The sequence below is a fragment of the Arachis duranensis genome, chromosome 2 (genome assembly GCF_000817695.3).
Source record: "Arachis duranensis cultivar V14167 chromosome 2, aradu.V14167.gnm2.J7QH, whole genome shotgun sequence".
NCBI lineage: Eukaryota > Viridiplantae > Streptophyta > Magnoliopsida > Fabales > Fabaceae > Arachis > Arachis duranensis.
Window position 1 is genome coordinate 26,492,340 of NC_029773.3, and position 12,213 is coordinate 26,504,552.

Genomic DNA, 12,213 nt, shown 5'->3' on the forward strand with positions numbered 1-12,213 from the left:
TAACAAATTATTATCAAATAAGGTTTAGTATCACTAATAATGTTTAATATACTTTTACATTTAATTTGATATAGACATAAAACTGAATAAAAATTTTTTACTTCAATAAAATGCTCATTTTTAGAATTGGAGAAAAATATCATAATATAACAAATTCTGGAAATTGTCTATCAAGACAACAACCAAAATTTAAGATAATAATAATATAAGTTTCGAGAAAAACAATCAACAATTTCACCATCCACAGTAGCACCCAGGCGATTACAATGATGAGAACTTCCGGATTCAACTCCCGGCTGCAGAAAATATTTTAGTTTCGCACCAAAATCCAACTTTCTGGCGTCATATATTTTTATACTCATTTGTGTGAAGAATGAACGAATTTATTCATTGTTAACAATAATGGTTAGTTATTCCCATTACAATATTAATTTTGACCTTATTGTAACAAATTATTATCTAATAAGGTTTAGTATCACTAATAATGTTTAATATACTTTTCATTTAATTTGATATAAACATAAAACTGAAGAAAAATATTTTACCTCAATAAAATACTCATTTGTAGAATTGAAGAAAAATATCATGATATAACAAATACTGGAACTTGTCTATCAAAACATCAACTAAAATTTAAGATAATAATAATATAAGTTTCGAGAAAAGCAATCAGCAATTTCACCATCCGCAGTAGCACCAAGGCGATTTCGATGATGAGAACTTCCGGGTTCAACTCCCGGCTGCGACACTTTTACATTTAATTTGATATATACATAAAACTGAAGAAAAATATTTTACTTCAATAAAATACTCATTTTTAGAATTGGAGAAAAATATCATGATATAACAAATTCTGGAACTTGTCTATCAAAACAACAACCAAAATTTAAGATAATAATAACATAAGTTTCGAGAAAAGCAATCAACAATTTCACCATCCGCAGTAGCACCCAGGCGATTTCAATGACGAGAACTTCCGGTGTAAACCCCGGTTAAATTAGTAGATAATTAGTCAATTAATTAGTTTTTAATAAGGAATATTAAGAATGTGAAAATTATATTAAATTAGGATAGAGCTCATCGAAACGAGAATTTTAACACCTATTTCGAAGAAAACGGTCCAAGATTGGACCAAACGGGTCGAACCGGTTGAACTGGACCCGAACCGGACCGTCCGTTCAACCGGACCAACTTATTAAAAGAAGCCAAACTCCTTTCTCTCCCTCCTTTGGATACAGCAGCGTGAAACACTCCAGGGAGGCGAGAAAGCTTCCGTAACCTTACGGTCAACTTCCGATCCCCGTAACTTCTCCGTCTGAGCTCCAATCGCCGCACCGTTTGCGGCCACGCGTTCACCGCGTCGAGCTCTACATTTCTACCGAAACAATTTCATAGGTAACTCATTATTTTACACTCAGCCTTCATTTCCCCCAATTTTCAAATTTTAAGTGGGAATGTTGAATTTCTTTGATTTCTGATGTTTTAGGATCCAGTTAGCTTGAGGGAAATGTTTACTCTTGCTTATGTGAAGCTTGGGTAAGGTGAGGATACGATAATTCTATTTTATCTTCTTTGAATTTGAGCTTTGAGTATTAAATTGGATATATATGTGTTATAAATGTGTATTAGGTTTTGTATAAATAATTGGAGCTGGAAATTGTGAATATTGGAACTTGGAGGAAGCTGATTAGTTGAATTTTGAAGGGGTTGCCTTGGTTTTAAATAATTTGCTTTGGTCGTTACGTGCAAATCGGCAAAGGTATGGTTTAGGTTTCTTGCATTTAATATATAATGTTCTGTGAAAACTTAGGCTAGATGACCATAGGATAAGTTGGAATGCAGGTGTATGTTTAATGTTTAATAATTTGTTGATGAATATATTTGGTTGAAGTTTATTGAATAATTAGTTATTAATTTTGGATGGTGAATGTTGTTATGTTAATTTGGAGAGAATTATGGTTGAGTGTTATTGTTGATGAACATGGTTGGTGAATTATTGATTTGAGGTATTTTGTGTTAGAAGCCTAGGATTAGTGAACTATGATCCTTAGTTGAATTTTGGTTGTTGGATTTGAATATTATATGAGTATAATTGTTGATCTGAGGTAGATTTATTGTGGTGACTGTTATGATGATGAGGAAGGGTGTGTTGAATTGAAAAGAAAGCAGGTTTGGACCTGAAAAGGGTGGCAAAGTCCGAGTTTTAGAGGAGATGCTGCCGAAATTTTATAAAAAAATTAAAAATTTTGTTTATATGATTATTTAAAAAGATTTAGATTCAAGGGTTATGTTCATACCCTGGGTCAAGCTGTCCAACCCAGGATGTTTAGCGACAAGCCGACCGACCTCTTCAGGTCAGACTATCCGACCTCTTCTCAAAGAGCACGGCCAAATGCCCGACCTCTTTTCAAAGAGCTCGGCCAAATCACCAAAGGAGCCCAAAGCAGGCCCAAAACGAAGGAACACAGCCCAATCTAAAGGTAGCCAAAGCCCAGAAAGATAAAGGCGGTTCCCTTGAAGATAAGATGACCTCACTTAAAGATAAGATAAAGATAAAGATAAGATAACTAACTTATCTTATCCACAGGAGGCCACATCTCACCATTATAAATACACTGGAGCACCCAAGTATAACTCATACTCTAATTCTACTCAATACCTTCTTAATACCCTTGCTAACTTAAGCATCGGAGTCCTTTGCAGGTATCCCCCCACCCTCCGGGGACGAAGGATTAGCACCACCACCAAGTCCAACAAGTCGGACACACCAGCTCCGGCCGCCGTGCACCTGCCGGACACGTCGGCTCCGACCAACACAAAAGATCTCATCCGAGATCGACCTACAGTTTCAGGTAACCCTCGGAACATTGGCGCCATTGCCGGGGAACTTGGAAGTCATCCCATCACCATGGCGGACAACCATGACAACGACCACGATTCAGATCTAGAGGATAGAACGCTGCACAAAAACGCGGATACTACGCCAAAGGATACTCCTCAACTTAACAATGAAAAGGATTCTCCAAACAGGGGAGCCATAGAGGTGCTTCAAGACCGTTTAAAACAACTGGAAGAAGAAGCCCTACATCAACGAGAGCCTAAGAATGACCTCCAAAGGGAAACTAGGCGACGCCGAGAGTTAAAAGATAAGCTCTTAAAACTCGAAGCTGATCTCAAAACTGAGACGGCTCGATCCAGTCACGAAGATAGCCCCCACAAAGATCAAGACCCATTCACCAAAGAGATCATGAAAGCTAAAGGTCCCAAAGGACTTCAAAGCTCCCAACATGACTCCGTACGACGGCACATCAGATCCAAGCTATCATCTTAGCAATTTCAGAAGCAGGATGTATCTCACAGAGGCCTCAGATGCAATCCGTTATTCTCCATCCAGTGGGACAAAGCCAAACACGTATCAAGCCTATTAGGGATCAAGCAAGGAGATCGAGAGAGCCTTCGCAACTACATGGAAAGATTCAACAAAACATGTCTGGACATACAAAGTCTGCCAACAGAAGCAGCTATTAGGGGTCTCATCAATGGTCTACGAGAAGGACCTTTTAGCCACTCAATATCCAAAAAGCACCCAAACATCTCTAAACGAGGTACAAGAACGAGCAGAGAAGTACATCAACATGGAGAAAAATTCTCGACTAGGAGAGATCTCAAAACTGAACATTCCTACTCCTCTCGGGATAAGGATAAAGAGTCCAAGAAAAAAGAAGATCAACATGGAGAGAAGCCTTGAAAATACCACAATTACACCCCCTTCGGGTGTCTGTTGTGGATATCTACCGAGAAATATGCAACACTGAGAAGACCCCATCAACTCGCCCAATCAAAAACAAAAGAGCTCGGATGCGTTGAAGGTCCACCTCATACCAAAGAGGTCGGACAAAGTTGAAGGTCCACCTCACACCAAAGAGGTCGGACAAAGTTGAAGGTCCACCTCACACCAAAGAGGTCGGACAAAGTTGAAGGTCCACCTCACACCAAAGAGGTCGGACGCGTTGAAGGTCCACCTCACACCGAAGAGGTCGGACAAAGTTGAAGGTCCACCTCACACCAAAGAGGTCGGACGAGTTAGAGGTTGACCTCACACCAAAGAGGTCGGACGAGTTAGAGGTCCAACTCACACCAAAGAGGTCGGACATGTTGAAGGTCCACCTCACACCAAAGAGGTCGGACATGTTGAAGGTCCACCTCACGCCAAAGAGGTCGGACGCGTTGAAGGTCTACCTCACGCCAAAGAGGTCGGACAAAGTTGAAGGTCCACCTCACACCAAAGTGGTTGAAGGTCCACCTCACACTAAAGAGGTCGGACAAAGTTGAAGGTCTATCTCACACCAAAGTGGTCGGACAAGTTGAAGGTCAACCTCACACCAAAGAGGTCGGACAAGTCGAATGTCTCACACCAAAGAGGTCGAACGAGTTGAACGTCCACCTCACACCCCTGAGAGACATGTTTATGGAGGATTCGCAGGAGGAAGGATCTCTAAATCATCTCGTAAAGGAAACCTCAAAGAGGTATATTAAGGAAGGGAGAAAGGTTTGAATAGGACAACGGGGTGCAAACAAGCCTTCCGAGATTTCAAAAAGTTCTTGGGGCAACCACCCATTCTTCCCCAACCAAGGAAAAGTGAAAAGCTCATATTATACCTCATAGTAGGAAGTCGGGCAATAGCCTCATCACTAGTTAAAGAAGACAAAAGTGGGCAACAACCCATCTACTTCATCATCAAGGCTCTACAAGGGGCCGAACTATACTATCAAAAGATAGAAAAGTTCGCCTATGCCCCCATACTCACCTCTCGATGACTCCACCCATACTTTCAAGATCACACTATCAGAGTTCGGACCAACCAGCCCATCGAAGGCATCCTACAAGAAAACAGACTTAGCAGGAAGAATTCTACAGTGGGCAGTCAAAATCAATCTTTGACATAAAGCTCAGACAGCCATCAAATCATAGTACTTGGCCGACTTCATTACAGAGTACACTGACACCTCGGGAACTCCTACAAAATGGAAACTCTACATGGATGACTCTTTAAACAAAACCGGGAGTGGTGCAGGTGTAATTATAGAAAAGCGATCAGGGAAGCCAAATCAAGCCAAATGACCAAGCTGAATACGAGGCACTACTGGCTGGTTTAAGGCTAGCTAAGAAGGTTGGAGCTTACCATGTCCAATGACTCACAAGTAGTCACCTCACAAATAGAAGGGAGCAACCAAGCTGAGGATCCCACCATAAAAAATACCTCAGGTAATTCGGGGGACCCTGGACAAAACCAAAGAATAGCTCAGACAATTCAGGGGACCCTGGACAAAAATAGAAAACAGCTCGGACATTTCGGGGAATATGAAGTTTGACACATACCTCGGGAGCAGAATGCCCGAGCTGATGCATTTTCAAAACTAGCCAACACCAAACTAGGGGGCAATAACAGAAGCCTCATCCAGGCTACATCACAAGACCACAACAAGTCAATCTCAGGAATGTACTCAGGGTCAGCCACAGTAACACGCATTAAAAAACTATGGAATCCAGCCAATTAGACATGCCGTCCGGGATCTTAGTATACATCTTAAAGACATAGGTCAACTATGGGGTTACTACCAAACAACTCGGGCAACAACTTGAACAATAACAGCAAAATATCAGGTGTCAGATACAACAGTAAAAGGGAAACCCCAGGACTCACACAAAGGTCCAGGGGCACCCTTTGGAGGCAACAACGAAGCAAAAACCCAAATACAAAGTCAAAGCTTTACATCAAAAAGCACGCCAACTTCCACATTGCCCCACCAGAGGAGCTCATCAGTGTAATATCACCTTGGCCGTTCGCAAAGAGGGGACTCGACCTCCTCGGACTATTTTCCCAAGGATTGGGACAAGTCAAGTTCCTCATTTGTAGGGGTGTTCATAAAATAGATTGAGGCAGAGCCCCTAGCTAATGCCACTGCTCAAAGAAGTCAGAAATTCTTGTACAGAAACATTATTAAAAGCACCAGGTTAAAATGGAGACTACAGGACGTAAAGGGAGCTTGGGCTGAAGAGCTCCCTCAAGTCCTATGGGCATATCGGACAACTCCACACTTCACCACGGGGGAATCACCCTTACGATTGATTTATGGAATGGAGGCAATGATCCCAGTAGAGATCAAAGAAGGATCCCCCAGAATGATCTTCTATAATGAAGAGGTCAACTCCCAAATCCAAAGGAAAGAACTCGACCTACTTCCAAGAGTCCGAGAGAGAGCTCCGATCAAGGAAGAGCCGTTAAAATGTCGAATGGCCTCAAGATACAATCAGAAGGTAGTACAGCTAAGCTTTGCCAATAACAAGCTCATCCTAATCCAAAATGATATCAGAACAACTCGACCTGGAGAAGGAAAGCTAGCAACCAACTAGAAAGGACCATACCAAGTTGTTTAGAAGAACTGGGGAAAGGTTGCTACAGACTGTCCGAACTCGAAGGGCAAGAGCTACCAAGGTCATGGCATGCCTGCAATCTAAAAAGGGCGCCAGGCCGAGATCCAAAAAGATTGCCCGACCTAGAAAGGCAAGTACTAACATGTACACACTCTTATCTTTATATTATTGTTTAAAAGATTGCAGATTCCCTCACTACGGCAGGTCGGCAAGGTGAAACACCAAAATCACCACCCGATTACAAAGCGACAAGTCGGCAAGGTGAAAACAAACTTCACTGCCCGACCACGATGAAAACCAAATTCATCATTTGATTTCGACAAAGTGAAAACAAAATTCACTACTATACCAAGATGCATTAATCTGAAACGCAAATTTCACTGCTGGATCACGACAAGGTCGGCGGGGTGAAAACCAAATTCACCACCCGATCATGATAAAAGTCGAAAAAGATGAAACCAAAATTCATCGCCCGATTTCGACAAGGTCGGCAAAAAAGTGAAAGCAGAGTTCATTGCCCGATTATAAAGCAACAGATCGGCAAAAAGTGAAAAACAATTTCACTGCACGATCACGATAAAGACAACCGTCCGATAAAGGTGAAAACGCAATTCACCCAAAGGACGATCTAGAGATGACAACCACTTTCTACAAATCGGCAAAGATGAACACAGAATAATGTAAGAAGTTATCGAAAGTGATCTAAAAAAGAACCTGACGAGGTCTTACGGATCGCTAAAATAATAACTTAAGGACTGGTCGAACGAACCAAGTCAACCTAAGTTATAAGTAAACCCTGGAAAGAGGTTTGGCCAACCCTATTAAAGAGGATTACTTTAACTTAGAAGGGCCTGACTTAACAAAGTCAGCCAAAAACAAAAAGTTATACAAGTAGTCCCTGAAAGAGATCTGACAAAGATCCAAGAAAGAGGACTACAAAAATAACTTAAAGGAGACCGACATAACCAAGTCGAACTCCTACCAGTAAAAAGTTATCAAAGTAATCCCTGAAAGAGATCTAACAAAGATCCAAGAAAGAGGTTTACAAAAATAACTTAGAAAGAGGACGACGTAAAGAAGTCGACCTCCTACAAACAAGTTATAAAAGTAATCCTTGAAAGAGACCTGACAAAGGTCCAAGAAAGAGGATTACAAAAATAACTTAGAAAGAAGACGACGACCTCCTACAAACAAGTTATAAAAGAAATCCCTGAAAGAGATCTGACAAGGTCCAAGAAAGTGGATTACAAAAGTAACTTAGAAGAGGCCGACAATAAGAAGTCGGACCAACGAAAGCTACAGCTTGGACCGACAAGAAGAAGTCGGACCAACGAAAAACGTGCGCTAAAACAGACATAGCTCCACCCAAAAAGCCACGGCTCCACGACAAGGCTATCAAAATTGTTCAGAATGACTAAAAAGTGTTCTACGAAAACACTAAAAGGTCGTCAGACAAATTAGCCCCAAGGACCACCTCGACCAAGCAGAAAGTGGACAAAATTAGAAGTGATCAAAAGAGGCCAGACAACAAAGTACCGACACTCTACAAAGATCCACAAAAACGGACAAAGACATCTCGCAAACGGCCAGAGGAAGGCCATGAATGTTTTGCTAAATTGGTACGAAGTCTTGAAAAAAGACACTACTTAAAAAGCGAAAAGCACAGCCTCAAAGACAGAGCTAAAAAGTCATCCAAACAAACTATAAAAAGGTTCCCCATCGGAATACTACCTAAAAAGTTGTTGGATTATGACTAAAAAGCCCGAACAGCGAAGACAAACAAGTCGGAAGAAGGCTGAAAAGTCCCCTCAACAAAGTAAAAGGGGCAATACCAGACTCGCACAAGGAGAAACTACTCAAAGATTGACCAAAGTCAGGATGCTTGAGCACGACTTCCCCGAAGACATCGAAACTCTGAAAGCACGGTCTCACGGAAAAGTCCGAACTCAAGCAGGGGCAAAGTCATACAGGTCGACGTCAGCTAAAGAAGAGGCGCAAGTATGACTTCAAAATAGAACAAGCCAAAAGGTTCGAAAACAACCTAAGGCTCAAATGTGCTCAGCCAAAAGGGATACAACTCCACTCAAAGAAGGCACAATCTCAAACAGGGCTACGAACGTCATCCGAGATTAAAAAAAAAAAGGTTCTACATAAAAGAACACTAAAAAAGTCATTGGACAAATCACTAAAAGTTCGGATACTAAGCCACAAGGACAACTTCGCCAAAGCAGAGGGTTGTCAACACAAACTTAAAGCAAGGCGTGATCCAGAAGGCAAGGGTAGAAAACCCACGCTACCACTTAAAACAGGTTGGACTGTGAAGTACCAAACCTCTAGAAAATCTACAAAGATTGCAAAGCAATGAAGAAACAAGCCAGACAGATGCTTGAGCACGACTTTCAAAGAGATTGAAGCTCTGAAAAGCATGATCTCATGGAAAGATCGAACTCAAGCAGGGGCACTGTTCATACCCTGGGTCAAGCTGTCCGACCCAGGATATTTAGCGACAAGCTGACCTACCTCTTCAGGTCAGACTATCCGACCTCTTCTCAAAGAGCTCGGCCAAATCGCCAAAGGAGCCCAAAGCAGGCCCAAAACGAAGGAACACAGCCCAATCTAAAGGCAGCCAAAGCCCAGAAAGATAAAGGCGGTTCCCTTGAAGATAAGATGACCTCACTTAAAGATAAGATAAAGATAAAGATAAGATAACTAACTTATCTTATCCACAGAAGGTCACATCTCACCATTATAAATACACTGGAGCACCCAGGTATAACTCATACTCTGATTCTACTCAATACCTGCTTAATACCCTTGCTAACTTAAGCATCGGAGTCCCTTGCAGGTACCCCCCACCCTCCGGGGACGAAGGATCAGCACCACCACCAAGTCCAACAAGTCGGACACACCAACTCCGGCTGTCGTGCACCTGTCGGACACGTCGGCTCCGACCAACACAGAAGATCTCATCCGAGATCGACCTACAGTTTCAGGTAACCCTCGGAACAGGTTATATGATTTGATTTAGAGTTACTAAGAAAATGAGCATGTTTTAAGTTTGATTTATTTAGAAAAGAATGAATTATGTTTTGAATTAGAACTATTGATGGACGGAATGGGAGGCGTGATAATGAAGGATAAGGATTGAATATGATTGACGTATAATGATGAATGAAATGCAATTGAGAATGATGTGGATGTTGATGAATTATAATTGAATTACTTATATAGCTTATGAATTTGAATAATCTGAGATACGAGATTCCTGGATGAAATGCTGTGGCTTGCCACCATGTGTACCAGGTTGAAAACTCGATACTCTGTTGACCCTACAATGTAAGTGTGACCGGGCACTATATAAATTCCCGGGAATGTTACCCCCATTGAGCAATATTGATTATTTGAGAAAAAGTTATGCATAGACTCTTAGGGATGCACGTCGGGGGATAGTCTAAGGACAATTCAGACTTGTCGGGTTGGCTGGATAACCGACAGATGAGCCTCATCAGCCATAGGACAGGCATGCATCATATGCATATTACTTGAATTACTTGCTTGTGTATTAACTGGGTGTGCCTAAATGTACTTGCCATGTTAAATGTATATTTGTTATCTACAGTACTTGTAACCTTCTTGTGATTGCCTTTGTCTGTTTAGTTGTCTGTGAAAATGCATGATGGAGTTGGAGGTAAGGAGGAATGGCAGAATGGTGTTTAGATTTAAGGTTAAGTTAAGTTAGGTCTAAATATCCTTAGTAAACCACCTTTTATGGCTTTTGTTTAATACTTTAAGCTCTATAATCTAAGTGTCGGCATTCTAGGATTGCCTTTGGCATTCCCAAGACCTTATATATTATGTGTGTGGCACCTTTACCATACTGAGAACCTCCAGTTCTCATTCCATACTATGTTGTTGTTTTTAGATGCAGGTCGAGAGGCATCTCGTTAGGCGTCTGGACCCTTGAAGCGGAGTGGTTACAGGGTTATTTTGTTATGCTATGATGTGTATATATGTACTTGGTTTTCTCTCCGCATAACTTGTTCTTTTGATCCTTCTAGAGGTTTATGGAGAGGCAGGATTGTGTATATGTACTTTTGGGTTTTGGATATGTATGCATATATATATATGTAAATATTCTCCGGCCAGTCTTGACTTCGCAGGCTGAGTTAGAAGCTTGTTATTTTGTATCTTTGGTACTCTATTCCTACTTCTGTTATCATATGTTTAACAGTTACGATTTCCTTAGCACGCAGGTTAACCCGTTCCTTGAGCGTTGCGCTTTTATTTTGCGATTTTGTTTCCTCTTTTCATCAAGGCTCCTAGCATATTATAATTCTTCTGCTATTATATGTACTCATTTTATTTTAGAGGTCGTAATACCACACCACCTCTGTTTTACGGCTTAAGCGTAAAGCTTAGTGTGGTAGGGTATTACATCCACGTTCAACTCCCGGCTGCGGAAAATCTTTTAGTTTCGCACCAAAATCCAACTTCCTGGCGTCATATATTTTTATACTCATTTGTATGAAGAACGAATGAATTTATTCATTGTTAACAATAATGGTTAGTTATTCCCATTACAATATTAATTTTGACCATACTGTAACGAATTATTATCTAATAAGGTTTAGTATCACTAATAATGTTTAATATACTTTTCAATTAATTTGATATAAACATAAAACTGAAGAAAAATATTTTACTTCAATAAAATACTCATTTTTAAAATTGAAAAAAATATCATGATATAACAAATACTAGAACTTGTCTATCAAAACATCAACCAAAATTTAAGATAATAATAATATAAATTTTGATAAAAGAAATCAACAATTTCACCATCCGCAGTAGCATCCAGGCGATTTCAATGATGAGAACTTCCGGGTGCAATGCCAGGCTGCGAACAATTTTTTAGTTTTGCACCAAAATCCAACTTCTTGGCATCTTATATTTTTATATTCATTTGTGTGAAGAACGAACAAATTTATTCATTGTTAACAATAACGGTTAGTTATTCCCATTACAATATTACTTTTGACCTTACTCTAACAAATTATTAACAAATAAGGTTTAGTATCACTAATAATGTTTCACATACTTTTACATTTAATTTGATATAAATATAAAACTGAAGAAAAATATCATTTTTAGAATTGAAGAAAAATATCATGATAAAACAAATACTGGAATTTGTCTATCAAAACATCAACCAAAATTTAAGATAATATAATATAAATTTCGATAAAAGAACTCAACAATTCCACCATCCGCCGTAGCACCCAGGTGAATTCAGCGATGGGAACTTCTAGGTTCAACTCCCGGTTGTGGCAAATTTTTTAGTTTCGCACCAAAACCCAACTTCCTAGCGTCGTATATTTTTATACTCATTTGTGTGAAGAATGGACGAATTTATTCATTATTAACAATATTGGTTAGTTATTTCCATTACGATATTAATTTTGACCTTACTCTAACAAATTATTACAGAATAATGTTTAGTATCACTGATAATCTTAGTTTTACACCAAAATCCAACTTCCTGGCATCTTATATTTTTTTACTCATTTGTGTGAAGAACGGACGAATTTATTCATTGTTAACAATAATGGTTAGTTATTCCCATTACAATATTAATTTTGGCCTTACTCTAACAAATTATTGACAAATAAGGTTTAGTATCACTAATAATGTTTAATATACTTTTACATTTAATTTGATATAAATATAAAACTGAAGAAAAATATTTTACTTCAGTAAAATACACATTTTTAGAATTG